Source organism: Aythya marila (assembly GCF_965140915.1).
Source record: "Aythya marila genome assembly, contig: HAP1_HAP1_SCAFFOLD_199, whole genome shotgun sequence".
Lineage (NCBI taxonomy): Eukaryota > Metazoa > Chordata > Aves > Anseriformes > Anatidae > Aythya > Aythya marila.
The window spans coordinates 129,828-146,423 of record NW_028137630.1 but is presented as its reverse complement, the minus strand read 5'-3'; the positions used below and the strand labels follow the sequence as shown (position 1 = coordinate 146,423).

General features: G+C 48.3%; 1 pseudogene across 1 annotated transcript; it reads left to right on the top strand.

The window, feature by feature from the left end:
* Positions 1-584: 584 nt before the first annotated feature.
* LOC309890678 (ubiquitin carboxyl-terminal hydrolase 42-like) lies at positions 585-10,035 on the top strand (annotated as a pseudogene). Its single transcript has 14 exons — positions 585-813; positions 1,567-1,767; positions 2,360-2,470; positions 2,630-2,732; positions 2,937-3,004; positions 3,161-3,231; positions 3,763-3,845; positions 4,764-4,875; positions 5,253-5,393; positions 5,588-5,688; positions 6,152-6,293; positions 6,501-7,202; positions 8,623-9,306; positions 9,816-10,035. The product of its transcript is annotated as a ubiquitin carboxyl-terminal hydrolase 42-like (transcript).
* Positions 10,036-16,596: the final 6,561 nt, after the last annotated feature.

The window sequence follows — 16,596 nt, the reverse complement described above, 5'->3', positions numbered from 1 at the left end:
GGCTCATTATAGAATCACAACAAACCCCTCATGACTGGTGCAGTAGACAGTGAGGTAGAGGGCGAGCCCTGGAAAGACAGAAGAAAAGTAGCAGTGAGTTCTGGGTACCTTTGTGCAGACGAAACAGAAAAACGCAGGCAGTGAAGTAATAGTGTTCCGTTACTAATGCCAGCAATAGATAATTGCAACAATTATCTATTAGATCATAGGTACTAATTAACAGATAATTGCGCAACTCCGGAAATCAATAAATAACTGATTCCCCTCAGAGAATGTCTTCTACATTTTTATATTAAAAAGACTCCAGAGTTGTAATGGATTAAAATCCTACGGAAGGGAAAGAAATGGCATCAGCCACTAGTTCTGCAGAAGCGAAAAGTAATACTGATAGAGTTTAGATGGAAATTTTCACTTTGTGTGTTTAGTTTGGGGATTCTTTTTAAATCATTCATACCAGCGATTTAGTTCTTAAGGCTGTTTCTTTGAGATTAAGTGACAGGACTTCTGTTACTCTTTTCTTCTTGGAATGCTTCTTGATATTCTTACGTCAGCCAGAACTTCTGTCTCTGTCGCAGATGTGAACAATGACCGTAGCTAAGAAGCCCAAATCTTCAAAGCCTAAAAAGCCCTCTTCAAGGCGGTCTGGCAAATCCAAGAAACCAAGTACTAAAATACTGATGTCACGCACCGCCAACTGGGGACGGATAGTGCCTGCAGAAGATTCAAGACAAGTCTCTGTGGCCCAAGGACGTGGAGGTGCTATTTACTGTAGATCATCTGAAAAATCTAAGGCTTTTGCCCCAAGAGATCTAAGTAAGTGTGCGTTCTATCCTGCCTCCATTGTCTTCAAAGCAAAAGTAGAAAATGCAGTTCTTACTTGTTGCACTGATAGAGAAGGGGACTACTGTGAAGAAAGACTTCAAAAGCGAATCCCCTAAGGCAACTGAAGTGACTGATGTTACAGAAATTAATTTTGATATATTTACAGTCAACAGAGAAATACGGGGAGCTTTTTGTAATGCACAGATTCCTCCATGTCTTTTCTGTTTTGCAGAGAAAAGTGTTTGATTGTTGCTATTCACAGCTTCCATTTTTCACAGGTTTTTTGAAGGATAACATTGCTCAGGAAAAAATCTGGTATCTGTAGGGGTACCGTCATTCCTAGTTCCTAGTTTTTGCGTTTTTACCGTACAATTTCAAGTCTAAGTTTGTGGTTTAAGTTATAATAAGGAAAAAAACAGTAGTTGAGTTAATCAGGTTAAAGATTATAGATGGAGAGGAACTTGGCATTAGGTGCTACAAACAGAATGGCAGTTAGCCTTGCCTTAGAAGAATTAAAATGGTTGACTAAAGTTGTTTTTTTTTTTTTTTTTTTTTTTTTTTTCCCCAAAACATTGTGTTGACCAGCCAATTTGAATTTGGTGGTATTAAAGCTGTCTGCAATAAGTTTTTCTGGTTTGGATTGTAGCTAGCTCCTCTAGGTGCTCCTGCAGAATAGTATTTTTTTAAATACCTTTCTTCGAAACAAACAAACAAGATCTCTTTTTAAATTTAACTTTCTTGCAGTCGTTAATGATGGAATTGCTCCGCCACAGAGCATTCTTTTTCCACCTGAGAAGATTTGTATGGATTGGCGAGAAACACAAAGTGTTGGAGTTGGCCTGTACAATCTTGGCAACACATGTTTTCTTAATGCTACTCTACAGTGTTTGACCTACACACCCCCACTTGCCAATTACATGCTTTCTCTTGAGCACAGCCAGTCATGTGAGTACTTTCTAACAGTATTTTGAATCTGTTGGATAGCTCTGAAGGTGAAAGAACAGCAGTGATTCTGTGAGATAAGCTTATTTGCCTGATTTTACCTGTAGCAGCTGGCTTTGAGCACTGTATTAGCAGTGGGCTCCGAATAGCATATGGAGTGCAATTAATGCACCATGTTTTATTTATTTATTTAGTTATTTGTTTGTTTGTTTGTTTGTTTATTAAAGGATCATTTATTGCTTCATGGGAATAATGAAGTGCATTGGACAGTAATGCATTTAGTAGTAATTTTAGAGAGTAATACATTTTGCAGCCTGTGGAGTTCACATTCCTGTCAGCCTTTACAACTGCGACTTTGCAGTAGTCTTTTAGATTTCTCATCACAAAATGCATTTGAATACAGGCTTAGTGGATATTTTTCTTCTGTAAAGTTGTGTGAAATGAAATGTTACAAGACTGTTGGGACATTGGCATCTTGGGAGAATAGAATGTAGCAAGGAGAGTGGATATTGTATCTATAGTTTAAATTGTACTTAGATGTTTGTAGTTCTGGATATTTCGCTGGACTGGGATGCTTTGTTCTTTCACTCTTCAGGTCGTGAACAAGATTTTTGCATGATGTGCACGATGGAGACTCACATTAACCAGGCCCTGCGTTGCACTGTTGATGCCATCGAGCCTACACATGTTATCAGTAATCTCAGTCGTAAGTGGCTTCAGATGTGTTTCTTTTCGATAGCTTGTAATCTTCAAATAATTATTTGATGTGTCTAAGTGGTTTTAACACTCCAATGAAGAGAGATTTTAGAAATACAAGAATGATTTCATTTTTAAATGAGGTCAATACTATCATCTTCTTATTTAGGAATAGGACAACATTTCCGTTTTGGCAGTCAAGAAGACGCACACGAGTTCTTGCGCTATACTGTTGATGCTATGCAGGAAGCGTGCTTGAACGGAAGCACCGAGTAAGCATAAACAAGTTCACTTTCATACATTCTCTAGCACCTTCTAGTCCTTTATTTACTCTCAGAAATGATCTCTAGCACCTTTTAGTGCCTTATTTACTATCAGCAACGCAAGTCTACATCATCCTTGGTTTTCATCAAACTCTTTGAAGAGTTAACTCTGTGCCTTAAATCTTCTGAGGTCTGATTATAATTTATTTCCAGATTGGACAGATCTTCTCAAGCTACCACCAGCATTCATCAAATATTTGGAGGATTTCTAAGATCGAGAGGTACTTGAAAAAATATTCCTGTCCTTAGAACTGATCTGTGTCTTTTGTCGGTAGTAAAGCAGTCTGTAGTTTGTCTAAAGTAGTATCTGTCAACAACTTGAATTTGGACAGTTAGTCTCCTTCACATAATGTTAAGCATTTATATTTTGCTTCCAGTGAAGTGCTTGAATTGCAAAGCAGTTTCGGATACGTATGAGGCATTTCTTGATATCACTTTGGATATAAAGGTAAGATGTTTTCTAAATATAATTCATGATGTTTAAGTACATGCATAACTTTCTAAATTAAACTTGTTTAACTTAAAAAAACAAACCACATATAATGTTAAAACGTAAGAGCTTGGTGGTGCTAAGGAAGTGGATTGGACTTTGTCCTTCCGTGGAACCCATGTAAATAGTCTCCACATTTGCATTGGGTTTAAGGGGAAAGAATTCTCTTTCTGCAAAAATTATAATGCTGTCCTACTTCTTTGTTGTTCTACCTCAATATACATCTAATTGTTAGACTGATGAATTTGTCCCCAGCATTGATGACAAAGCACACTGTAGATGCTGTCTAGGCAACTGGGAAAGTATTTGTTCCAAAGTCAAATGCCTTCCAGGTGAGGTCAATGCTGAGCATGCTCTTTCTGCCTCCTTCTTCACAGTGCTCCTAGTAGATCGCTTGAGTATGTTAGTAAGATTCTCTTATAAACTACTAGTATGTCTCTGGAATTTTGAATTACGGTGACTTTGCGCTCTTCTTTCTCACTGCTCTAGGCGGTTTCGTCTGTTAGCAGAGCTCTGGAACTCTTTGTGAAACCTGAAGAGCTGGATGGAGAGAATTGCTATAAATGTAGCGAGTAAGATTTTGACGAATTAGGTCTTAATCCTAGACGTCAGTTTTCTATGTTGCATGACTCTGTTGGACTACCTCTAAACTTTGGATCTACTTACAAGTTTTGTGGAAGTTTATAAAAGACTTGGATTTTTGTTTCCTTGGAGGGGGGAAGTCTTGTTCATAGGCATTCCCTATGGGTTTGGAATTCTCTGGCTTGTATTTTGCCATCAGAATTCAAAAAGAGCTACTTTTGTTCTTTCTATTTATTAGCTCTCGACAGTACTTTTCTTGATGTAAACTGCCCAGTTTCCGTTGTTCTCTGGGCTAGTGGCTAATTTTCACTGCTTACACCGTAGGTCCTACCTTGGAGCGGGCAATGTGTCAAACTGAACTATTTTGTTTCAAAGGATGGCAGATGGGTTCAGTGTCTTTCCAGACAAGCTCAGTACATGAAGACTTCCTACTGTTAAATGTCTCCCTCCTGTAGAATGACCATGTGCTTCTGTTGTATTTTTGATGTTGATAGTCAACCTATGTTGGAGATTATTTGCAATTTCTAGCCCTGGGGACCAAGGCTTTCTCGTTCCACTTTCAGTATTTGTATTTCCCTTGAAAGCTGAAAGAATGTTTCCAGGATTGGAGTTCAAATAGCCACTTTTGTAGACCAAGAAATGGTACCTTGCCATCCAACCTGGTCATACCCTTTTGTGAGAGATTCCTGTTCCCGCTATGCTCTGAGTTGTTGGGAAAATTGACCTTCTTCTGTGTATTAACAAACCTGACACGCAGTGCATGGGTTTATGAAAAGAAAAAAGACCAACCTATTATGCAAGTAAATATCATTCAAATAGCATAGGCATGCGTGAGACATTAAAAGGAGTTTGTTTTGGGGGCGAAAAAAGAAGATGCCTTCAAACACTTATCTCTGCTTGTTTTTAAGGTGTAAAAAGATGGTTCCTGCGTCCAAGAGATTTACCATACACCGTTCTTCCAAGGTTCTCACAATATCACTGAAAAGATTTGCAGATTTCACAGGTGGAAAGATCAACAAGGTATATTTACCACTGTAATGCAACTATATCATTGTGTAATGGGACATCCCCCAAAGCTGAAAGTTGTTAATATTTTCAGACAATAATTGTAGACTAACGACTATGGCTTATTCTTTCTCTTAATATCAATAAAGTTCCCGCTTGACAAGAAGCATATGCTTTCCTCTGAGAAGGCTGATTCATCAGGAAACAGTTCTCTGCAACTTCTAGTGTTAACCGTTGTTTATGGGAAGACTTATTTGTAGTGCATCAAGAAATATATTCGAGAAATATATTCTAGAAATCAATTCTAGTCTGTGTTTTTTGGAAGTGTTTTTCTCTGGCTAGTCCACGAAGTACTCTGGGATAATTTTTCTATCTTCTTGATGTCTCTTTAGGAGGTGAAATATCCGGAGTATTTGGACCTGAGAGCCTACATGTCGCAGTCAATGGGAGAACCACTGCTCTATGCCTTATACGCGGTGCTGGTACATCACGGTGTCAGCTGTCACTCAGGACACTATATATGCTATGTAAAGGTAGAAGTCAACAGCATTTCTAACAGGGTAAAGGTTGTGCTGGCAAACCAATTAAAGCATGACTAGCAGCTACTGTTTCTAGGGAAAAAGATTTCATTATATTTTTATTTGACATGTGTGTATTTTGTTCCTATCCGTGATTTCAATTGGAAAACGTGCAATTCACCTAAAGAAATCGTTGTCTTTATTTGCAGGCTGGTAATGGACTTTGGTATCAGATGAATGATGCTAAAGTAGTGCGTACTGACATTAAAAGAGTTCTTGGTCAGCAAGCTTACATACTTTTTTATATCAGGTAATAACAAATCTTAAAATGTGTTCAGAAGAGATTTACTTTCCTGTTATTGATATTTTTCTGTTTTGCAAGTGTTTTTCTTGCTATCCCGGGAGAAGATTATTATTTGTCTAATTCAGTTCTGTCTAACCTGAAATTCTCTGTGTCGTTTATTATCTTTTGTTGCTTGGCCTTAAACTGCAGCACTTGTGTAAATTGCTATCTATGTGTTATCTGTAGCTGGCTACTTTAGAGAAGGAGAGAAATGAAGGTCATCTGTGGTGTAAGAATGAATTATTGCTGTGCAAGTGATAGTCTTAGTAGGAAGACTGTTCTCTACTTTTCAGTCTGTAGTCTTGGCGAAGCCTTCTGTAGAGAAGGCTTCCATATCGTATGAGCTGTTCCTCTAAAATGATAGGATGGGATTTAATCCAAGAGTAGGCTGAAAGAAAAACTAAACTACGATCACTGCTCTTTTCTGAAGGCGCTATGATTTGACACTTGGAGAACGTGCGTTTTACTTGCCAGCACCATCTTATCCCTGTTCATTCCCTCCTGGTCAGCAGGGGGCTAATAGTAAGCAGGCTGGATTTCTGGGACCACGACTTCTTCCTCATATGATTAAGGTAATTCAGGGAAGCGGGAGGGCAGATAACGGCACCAAACTGCTAGTGGGTTTGGGGTTTGGTGTGGGGTTTTTTGTTTGGTTTTAAGCATCTTTTTAGGTGTTAAGACCATTTGTAGAAACACTCAGTAGGAGAGTTTTGTGTTTCAAAATGTTACATGCAGTGTTTGCGTTAATCCATCTTGCAATTTCTTCTTTTTAAATACAGAATTCAAGCCGTTTAAATGGAAATGGATCCATAAAAGAGGACGCAAAGACCACTGGTGTCACCCTAAAAAGGCCATCTTCAGCACCACCAATGGCCTGTGTTCAAAACCAGGCAATTACCAGGCCTTCAATTACTGATACGTCAGGAAAACAGAAGATCACCATCAGTATTCACAATAAATTGCCTGCTCGTCAGACTGTGTCACAGCCTGACTTTCTTAGCAGTGCTGTGGAGGATGAAGATCTCTACCAGGCTGTTCCTTCATCCACAATTACAAATTCGGTAATGCAAATGAAGCAAATGCAAACAAACAAAAAAGTTTCTGATGAAATTTTTGTGGAGCCAACAGTGAATGAAAATCCTAAACTCAGCTCTGATAACACAGTCCCTTATGGTGCAGAATCTTCAGGAAAATCTGAGGAGGAGTCAAAGGGCTTATTTCAAAGGAATTGCAATGCAACGTCCTCTAATGGAATTTTGGTTGGAAAGGTAGTCCGTACATTGCAGCATTCCAATTCTTCCTGTCAGAATGCTGACAAAGGAAGATCCCAGCATGAGCTGCCAAAAACAGATTCACTAAATGGTGCTATTAGGTTAGTTACTGAATCTAAAGAAAACGGACTGAAACTTGATGATTCCACTTGCCGAGTTGAACCTGTTAAACCTTCTGAGATGTTCTTTTCTAAAACAAATGGATCGCTTGAAACATAGATTTGCTCCATCGAGAATTTCTCACCTACGATGTATTCGGGAGTGTTTATTGTGTTCCTAATTCAGGTGAAATACTGAGAAAACACAGCACACATGTGATCGTAAGGCTTTGTGGTATTATCCCCTTAGAATTTGCAGACCTGAGCTTACATTAGAACTTGTCAACTTAAGCTCAGCTGAGATAAAAATTCCTAAGTTTCCTAAAGTAGATTTTGGGGGGTGAGTTGGGGTTATCTTTGAAGTGTAGATAATGCATACAACTCACAGCGGTCTTGCTTACCATTTAATGGAGACATTCTGACAAGACTAGTCCTCAGTACTACTACAAATAGTATTTTTTTGTCTGCTGACTTGTGCGTTTTAATTGCAGATGCCTGGAGCTATGCCTTCAGTCAATCGAGAAGTCATCACGGAGTCCTTCAGAGCCAGCCAGCTGAACAGCTTGTCAGAGGAAATGAGGTAAAATGAGCACAGTCTGATTAAGACAAGACTTTATGGAAGTTCGTTACAGTTTTATCTGTCTACTAATAGTATTTAATGGAAGGATTTAAATTAGTACAATTCCATACTGTGTGTCCAGTGTCACGAACAGAACTAATGATCAGCACTGAGCATATCACTCTGATGCAGGTTGGTGCCTCAAGGAGAACTTGTGTTCCTTTATAGAATGTTTTTCCATTTTTCTCCACTGTCTGGAGAAACACTGGCTGTTCCCCGCTCGCCCCTATGCCTTTTTTCTCAGAGCAGCAGGTGGAAGGAGACAGATGCGTTTGCTTTTTTAGTGCAATGGCTTCAGAAGCAAGAGGGGAAAAAGCACTTTCTCTGGGAGCTGAAGACGGTGTCCTAATCACAGGAGAGGTTTCTAAATGGCATATCTTTGCGAGCGTTCCTGTAGTCCGGAGGTTTTTGTTTGTTTGTTTGCCTTTGGAAGGTTTTACTCTTAATATTCACGTCCTTCAGCAGAAGTGAGAAATGGGTTTTTATTTTATGCAGTGTTGCGGAACCTCCGAAATCTCCTGGGAATGATGAATACCTCGCCCAGTACCAATGTGATGACCGTGGAGACAAGGAGAAAGCAAGAAGATCAAAAGAACGTGACCTCATTTCAAAAGAAAATGTTTTGTCCGGCAAAGAGTCTTGTGAGCCTGGTGAGAAATTGCGGCAAACTTCCTCTCTCAAGTCTGACACTGAATGTAGCTCTAACAATCTTTCTTCCTTAGCTATTGCAGATAGACACCAAGATACAAAGGACAAGACTAAAACCACTGAGAAAGAGCATTACCGAAGCAAGAGGGAACATGCTCCTAGTGAAGAGAAGGAGAGTCAAAAAGCAGGTCCTTCCAGCAAGAGGAGGTGTTCTCAGAGCGTGGAATTTGTTGAGCAAAAGAGTCACAAGCAGGAGTACTGGGAGGGAAGCAGGTACAGATCTTTCCCTCGTGAAAGAAACAGCCCTGAGAATGGCAGAAGAGCAGTCAAATATTCAAAGTACAGATCTGGCAGCGGAGGAAGATCAGAACAAGGTAGCAATAGGTACTACCGATCCAAAGGGGAAAGAAGTTGGAGCAGAGAAAGATACTATCGAGACGAAGCACGGAGATGGGAAAGATGTGGCTATTACAAGGATTACTATTCACCTCATGCGACAGGAGACAGTAGAGAGAGAAAGTTCTCTCACGGCGATTCAGCCTTTGACAGATGGACTGCAACTTACTACAGCAGGTCACATAAGCATTATCATTACAAAAGCGGATGGCCTCACGGTTCCCTCTTGAGAGAGGAAGATGTACGTCGCTTTAGCACACCCCGAGCAGACTTGCATCGTTGCTCGGTACCTCAGCAACATTCCAGAAGACATTCTCGTGAAAGACATGCGCTTCCACCTGTGTCAGCTCATTTGGAGAACTGTCGCCAGAAAACTGAAACAGAAGGAAACAGAAAAAGAAAATATACCCGTGCAGAAGGTAGTGAAAGTGAAATAGAAAGGAAAGACAGAAAGATAGAAAAGGAGCTTGTAGGTGGTGAAAAAAATGCAAAAATATCACAAGTTCTGGAAGAAAAAGAAGTCTAAGGATAAAGATGGAGAGAAGGATTCCAAGTAAGCAAGGATTCCAGCATACTCCGCATTTTTTATCCTAATTCTTTTCTGGGTGCTTCTCATGTCTTCCTTTTTTTTTTTTTTTTTTTTTTTTTTTTTTCCTGGTAGTTTCTAAGTTATTTAGATAGCACCAGCTGGCTGGGGATCATGTTGTTAGGTTGATCAGTGAAGACAGGAAAGCTCTTGCTGAATTGTGTCAGAGCACTAGCTTTGGACCACATAGTTCGAATCACATCCGTACACCATTCCAGATTAGGTTAAAAGATTTTTTCTGCTTGCACGTATTCCAGAGCTAGCCGTTGTTAATGATCTGTGTACAAACCAGGACCTATGGTCCTTCAATCTGACGGCTTAAGTTTGCTGCATCTAAAGTAAGTTGCGTGTGCACAAAGCACCACAAAATAGCTGACATGCTGCAAATCATCACCTGTGGTAAAATAAATCAAGTTTCATATAGGCAACAAGTGCCACATCTTTTTTTCCCTTTTTAACTTGCATGTTTCTTTCAGACTTCATGATTTGTGTTTCTGTGCGCTCCGCTTTGACAATGCCAATCGCAAGCGTAAGAAAAAGAAGAAAAAGGAGAAGAAAAAGAAGAAAAAGGAGAAACAACAGGAAAGCAAAAGGCTCCTTGGAACACTTAGATCCTCGTTTCCAGAAGATAACGCGGGAGAAGAAGGAAGAATGCCATCCTCCAGATGGCTCTTCATGTCAGTAATGCAGAAGTGAGAGCAGTAAACAACCTTACAAGGAAGGGAAGACTTCCAGTGCAGGCGAAAGCAAGAAATACTGCTCCATCGCATCCAACGACTATACTAAAGGTAAGCGGCCGCAGCGTGTGTGAGGAATTCCTTTTATATTAATCTCGAGATTATTTCAAACAGTCTTGAAGTGCTTGATGACTTAACAGTCTGCAGATTTATTATCAAATCAAAAAAAAACCCCACTTGGTAGACTATTTTTTTCCCAGTTTTGAATGGCCACTAGGAAAGAAGGCCTGAAATAAAGAGGTTAAAGGCAAATGGTTTTCATTTGGTTTGATGATGAAGTGGCAAACAAGAGGAAGAGTTGCAAGCTCCCTTCTTAAATTCAGTCCAGCCAAGTAGGAAAAGTAAATGTGGACAGCTGTATCTTGGCAAAGAAGATAGTAGGGAGCAAGGAGGTTTAGCAGTCAAGATGGAAGGTGATGCCATGAGGCTTAGAGGCTAGTAATGTTCTAATGAACATGGCCAAGTCTTGCGCTGGGCAGCCTGCTTGGGTCCAAAGCCTGCAGTCCTCCCCAAGATGTCGGCGAGGGGCTGGTGAGCCGTTGGGACGGAACCCCCGTTGCCCGGGTTCCCCAAGCAACCGCCCCACTCTCCAGCCACCATGGCAGGTCCAGCAGCCGGCTCCCGCTCCTCCCGGGGCTGCGGCCCTGCTGGCGAGCCCAGCGCCCCAGAGCTCAGCCCAGCGGCCTTTTTCCCACAGAGGGTTTCCCCAGACGGCTTCCGCGGCTTGCGCAGACGCAAAACTCCCCCTTCGTCGTCCCAGCCGTGCCGCCAACGGTGGCTGCCTGGCTGCTGCCCTCCCTCCCCGGAGCGACGGCGCTGCCCTTGCAGCCCCCGCAGGTACCCACCCTCCCCTCCGCGCTGCCCCAGGCCACCATCTGGCACGTGGTGCCGGGGGTCCAGGGGCAGGTGCTGCAGCTCCCCGCCGGGGTGCAGCTGCCACCTGGGGGGCACCTCCCAGCCCAGGGGCACCACCTGCAGCTTGGGCAGCTCCCCGCCGGGGGGCAGCTCCCTGCTGTGGGGCAGCTCCCCGCCGTGGGGCACCAGCTGCAGCTGGTGCAGCTTCCCGCTGTGGGGCAAAACCTGCAGCTGGTGCAGCTCCCAACCATGGGGCACCAGCTGCAGCTGGTGCAGCTCCCCGCCGGGGGGCAGCTCCCCCACACCGCTCCTCCCTGTGCCCCCGTCCATCAGTGGGGACAGCCCATGGTGACGGGGACACTGGTACCCCACCATGCGCTGGGGCTGGGGCCCAGGGCCGTGCTCCATGGGGAGCTCCTGCACCCCGCAGGCACCTGCCTGTTGCAGGCCCCCGCCCAGCGCAACCCCCCGCCACCCCTCGTCCCGGGGCCTCCGCTGCGGGGGCAGGCGCTCCCCACGCCCCGCACCCTGAGCAGCAGCCGGGGGCAGCTGCCGGAGCCCTGCTTGCACGCCGTGGGGCTCAGCGAGGACCAGGGGCCCCCGCTGCCCGGCCCCACTGCCCCCAAGCCTGCCCAGGCTCCAAGGACCGCCAGCACCCAGACGGCGACGCCTGACGGTGAGTTTGGGGCTGGCACAGCCGGCCGCTGGGCGCCCCACACCCAGGGGCCATGGGAAAGCTGACATCGCCCGTCTTGGGGGATTTTCTTGCTTCGTCCTCAGCGGCGACAGCCCCGCAGGTGCCTGAGGAGCCCCCGCAGCTGCCCGAGCTGGGCCCTGATGCCTTTGCCGAGGCCTTTCCAGAGCTGGCAGGGGACAGCCAGCAGCTGCAGCACATGCAGGACGAGCTCCTGGCCGACCTGGACATCCCCATCCCCGGCATGGAGGAGCTGCTCAGCTGGCTCGATGCCGTGGAGCCCCAGGACGCCTTCCCCGATTTGCCCAGCAGTCCTGCCCTCAGCCGCTTCCTCTCGCAGCTGCCCGACCTCTGCGAGGACATCGAGGAGCCGAGCACGCAGGGACTGGAAGCCACAGGAGCCCTCGGTGAGGTCCCCTCAACCCCTGGGCTGCGCCCCGAGAAGCTTGAGGGTGGGCTGTCGCTGCAGTCCCCCGTCGTGCCAGCAGTGAGCCCCCCGCTCAGCCCTGCAGCCAGTCCCCTGCCCAGTGCGCTTAGGAGCCCCCTACCCAGTCCACCCCTGAGTCCCCCCAGGAGCCTCCCTGACACCCAGCTCCTCAGTGCCCTTAGTAGACCCCTGCCCCAACCCCCCCAGCGTTCCCTCAAGACCCGCCCCAACCCCAAGGTCCCCAGTGCCCTTAGTAGACCCCAGCCCAAATCCCCCCCGAGTTCCCCCAAGAAACGCCCCAACCCCAAGGGCCGCAGTGCCCGTAGTAGACCCCAGCCCAAATCCCCCCCGAGTTCCCCCAAGAAACGCCCCAACCCCAAGGGCCGCAGTGCCCGTAGTAGACCCCAGCCCAAATCCCCCCCGAGTTCCCCCAAGAAACGCCCCAACCCCAAGGGCCGCAGTGACCATAGGAGACCCCTGCCCAAACGCCCCCTGGGTCCCCTCAAGAGCCCCCCGCCTGCCCCTGCGTCCACCGGCACCAAGCGGGGGGCCAAGCGCCCTGCGCCCAGCAGCACCCCCGGGACAGCGCAGAGCTGCCAGCACAGGAGGCCGACGACAGAGAACCCCCCCGGCAAGGAGAGGAAGACGCTGCTGGGCCAGGCTGGCCAAGGCCGCAAGAGACCATGCCAGGGGAAGACGGCTGGCAGCAGCACGGTGGCTGGCAGCAGCAGGGAAGCAGGCAGCAGCGCGCAGCAGCTGGCGATCAACAGCACCACGGCACCCAGCAAGAGAGCGCGAAGCCCGGGGGCTGCAGGGGGGCAAGGAGCAGCGGCGCCACCTCCCCGCAGAGCGCGGCTGCTGCCGGAGACTCCGAGTGGGGAGCCCCGTGCCGTGCGGCCCCAGGACAGGCTCTGTCCCCAGGCCAGCGGGGCCAGGACGCTGCAGCGCCAGCAGCCGGGGACAAAGACCCCCAGCGAGACTTTGCAGCCGCTGGGGGCCAGGGCCAAGGCGCTGGGGCCAGCGTGCCAGCTGGCCTGTGTGCAGCCGCAGCCCACCTCCAGCAGCCCCAGCAGCATGCCCAGCGCCCCGCCGACAGTGCCAGGCTCCAGCGCTGTGCCCGCTGCCCCCCGGCCCCCAGCTGGCGGCAAGGAAAGGGAGGTGCCAGCACCACCAGGCAGCACAGCATGAACAGGGGACGCTGCCATAGAGCCGGCGCCCAGAGCGCTGGGCCTGCCAGCCGCGTGAAGCACGTGCTCCAGCTTCAGCCACGCTCCTCAGCCCTTGCCCCTCTCGCTTGCCCTCTCCCCTCTCTCGTGCTGGAGCTAGGGGATGGGCTTGCCACTCACAGGGATGGCAACAGCGCCAATGGCAAATGCGCGCGCGCCTCACCCAGGAAGGTGGCAATGGCAAGCTGGGGAGATGCTGGCAGCAGCTGGGCTGGGAAAGCTTGGCCATGGCAACTGCTGCTTGGGACACCAAAGGGCTGAGAGACAAGACTTGCTTCTTCTTTCGGGGCATTGCTCTTCTTTCCTGCCTTCTGGATTAAATTCCTCTCCTTAGGTGGTCACTCAGCAAGGCCTCTGCCTGCAGAGCACTTCTTCTTGCACTGGCATGCCAAGGGGATAAGAACTGGGAGGTCTTTGGGATAGCAAATGATCAGTGGGATGGGAAGTGATGATGGGGATAGCAATTCATTGGAATGGGAAAAATGGGTTTTACTTGTATTAAATTTAAATTTTTTAATTTTCATTTAATTTATTGGTTTTCTTATTTATTTAATTAAATCCACTTTATTGACTGTGTTGTACGGTATGGCATTGTTTTATTATTATAAAATTATAAGTATTTAATAGTATTAAATATTTTTATATATTAATATCTTATAAACTGTAAGTATCATTATTTATTATTTTGTTGGTTTTTATTCCTTTTCTACCCTATTAAACTCTCTTTATCACAACGCACTGGTTTGGACTTTATTTTTCCTTCCGAGTCATTCTGGATTCACTCCGGATGGGGGGACACTAGCGAACGCCTGTGTGCTTCAGATCCAAGGTCACCTTTGCCCTCATTCAAGATACATATTTGCATCTGTTGTTGTGAAACAAAATTAACAACAGGAACAATAAAGTTACCTACTTGCTAGCAGCAGCTCTACATTTGCTGGGGTCTGCTCTGTGCATTTTGAAGACCATTCCATGCTCTTCAGCCCCTTCAGGAGGAAATGTATGGTTCTAGGAAAATGCGTCTTGACCTGATGCAAAGCTGTGACGCAGCCTGCAGCTGCTGCAAGCCCTGGCATTTTACCTGCAGCCCCTCCAACAACTCTGATGTTCCCTGCATCGACTTCAACCACTGCGGCAGGACCTGAGGCCCCTCAAAGCCTTGTCACACACCCTGCAGCCCCTCGAGCCCCTGGCATGTTCCCTGCAGCCCCTCCAGCCCCTGGCATGTTCCCTGCAGCCCCTCCAAGCCTGGCACAGGCCCTACAGCTGGCTCCGGGGACGACCCCGCTGCTGTCTCAGGCACCAATACACACAAGGGGAAGGAATGCCTGCAGAAGTCATCTCGTTTTGGAAGGGCAGAAAGTCCTCCCAAGAAGAGGAAGGAGCAAGAGGAAGGCGAGGCAGCCTACCCCAAGCTAGGGCCATCCCAGGGCACAGGAGGCTGTTGGAAAGGAGAGCAGAGAGAAAAGCAGCAGGAAGCAGGTGATCCCCATCCCTGGGTGAGCTGCGAGCCATGGGACAAGATTGCAGCTGTCCTCCAGGCGAGCACATTGTCAGCTGGCTGCTGCGCTGCTGGGACAGCAGCTGCGGGAGCCTGGCAGCAGAGGGCAGGGAAGCCAAGCAGCTGGGATCCTTCTCTGGGGAAGGGGGCACTGAGAAAGCGCTTGCAAACGGGGCACAAGCCCTCAGCCTCTGGAGGCGGCGCCTGTCAGGCGTGAAGGAAAGGGATCCCTTCTGGGAAGATGCTGTGGGCTTGCTGAGGCTCGAAGAACAGACGGTGCTGGCTGCTACCAGCGTGCTGCAGCAGCGGCAAGACAGAGCCGTGGTGGTTTTCCTCAGCTGGGCAGCTGAGCTCCAGCACAAGCGCTCTCTCCCTGCCCCTCCTCCAACGCCAAGGGGAGAAAAGAGGCTGGCAAGGGCTCAAGGGCTGCCAGAAGGACAGGGAGATCACTCCACAAGGAGCGTCACGGGCAAAGCAGGCTCAGCACAGCCTGTTCCAGTCCAGCCCGGGGCCTGCTCCTGCGGGGGCTCTCCACAGGCCGCGGCCTCCTCCAGGCCACAGCCACCTGCTCCACCGGGGGCTTCTCCAGCCACAGGGGGGCTGCAGCGTGGAGATCTGCTCCACGGGGGACCCATGGGCTGCAGGGGGACAGCCTGCTCCACCAGGGGCACAGCCTGCTCCACCAGGGGCCTCTCCCTGCACAGGCCGCAGGGGAACTGCTGCTGTGAGCCTGGAGCACCTCCTGCCTCCTGCTGCACGGACCCTGGGGGCTGCACAGAGCTTTCTCACTCCTCCCTGAGCCAGACGCTGCTGGGCAGCAGCTTTTGTTCCCTTTCTTAGATGGGCTCTCCCCCAGGCGCAAACATCATCCTTTTGCTCTGCGTTCTGGGCAGCAGCGGGTGGGTCCCTCCTGGAAGGAGCCTCCTGGAAGCGGCTCTGAGCTCCCATGGGGCAGCTGCTGCATTCTCCTCACAGAGGACACCCCTGCAGTCCCCCGCTCCCACAGCCTGGCCACGCAAACCCAAGCCAAGACACCGAGCGAGCCTCCCTGATTGCCAGCCAGCAGCTGGCTCAGCCTGGGACCCCAGGCCAGTGCCCACAAGACTCTCCTGGGCCTTGAAAAGCAAGCCTTGTGGGGACGGAGCACCCACAAAGAACGGACTCACACAACAGGACTCCTTGCCAACACCGCCTCACAGACACCTGGGCCTTGAGCGGGTAGCTCACCTTGAGCGAACTCATTTCCTTCCCAGTAGCTGAAATGTGCCCTTTCGGGGGCATTTGGGGGCTACAGCGTGCTGCTGAGAGGGTTGTTGGAGCTCCTGCAGGGCAGTGCTTCCACTAAGGCAAGGCCTTTTCTGCATCTTCTACTGCCCTGCAAGCGAGGATGCTTGGGGCACACAAGAAGCTGGCAGGGGACACAGCTGCAGGGATTGCAGGGATTCCTAAAGTCATAGCCAAATACAAGAAAGACAGGAGGACGTGATGCTTCCGAGAGAAAGGAGCTCGCTTTGGGGTCCAAATCCATCCCTTTTTCAGGAAAGCAAGAGATGCTGTGCATTTCTCTCGTCCCCCTGAGACAGCCACTGGGTGACGATGGTGCCAAGTGTCTGGAAAGAGACCTTGCTTTCTCAGGCCCAGGTGTCCAGCTGCACACCAAGGCCGTCCCTGGCTTCCAGGCGCAGTTGCCAGGCCCGAGGCCGAGCTCCCCTGCGAACCCCCAGCCCAGCAGACCTTGCTCCTGGCATTGTGGAGCAGCCATTTCACGGCAGCCTTTTGTCCTGGCAGTCAGCTTAGCGCCGAAAGCTCTGTCACCG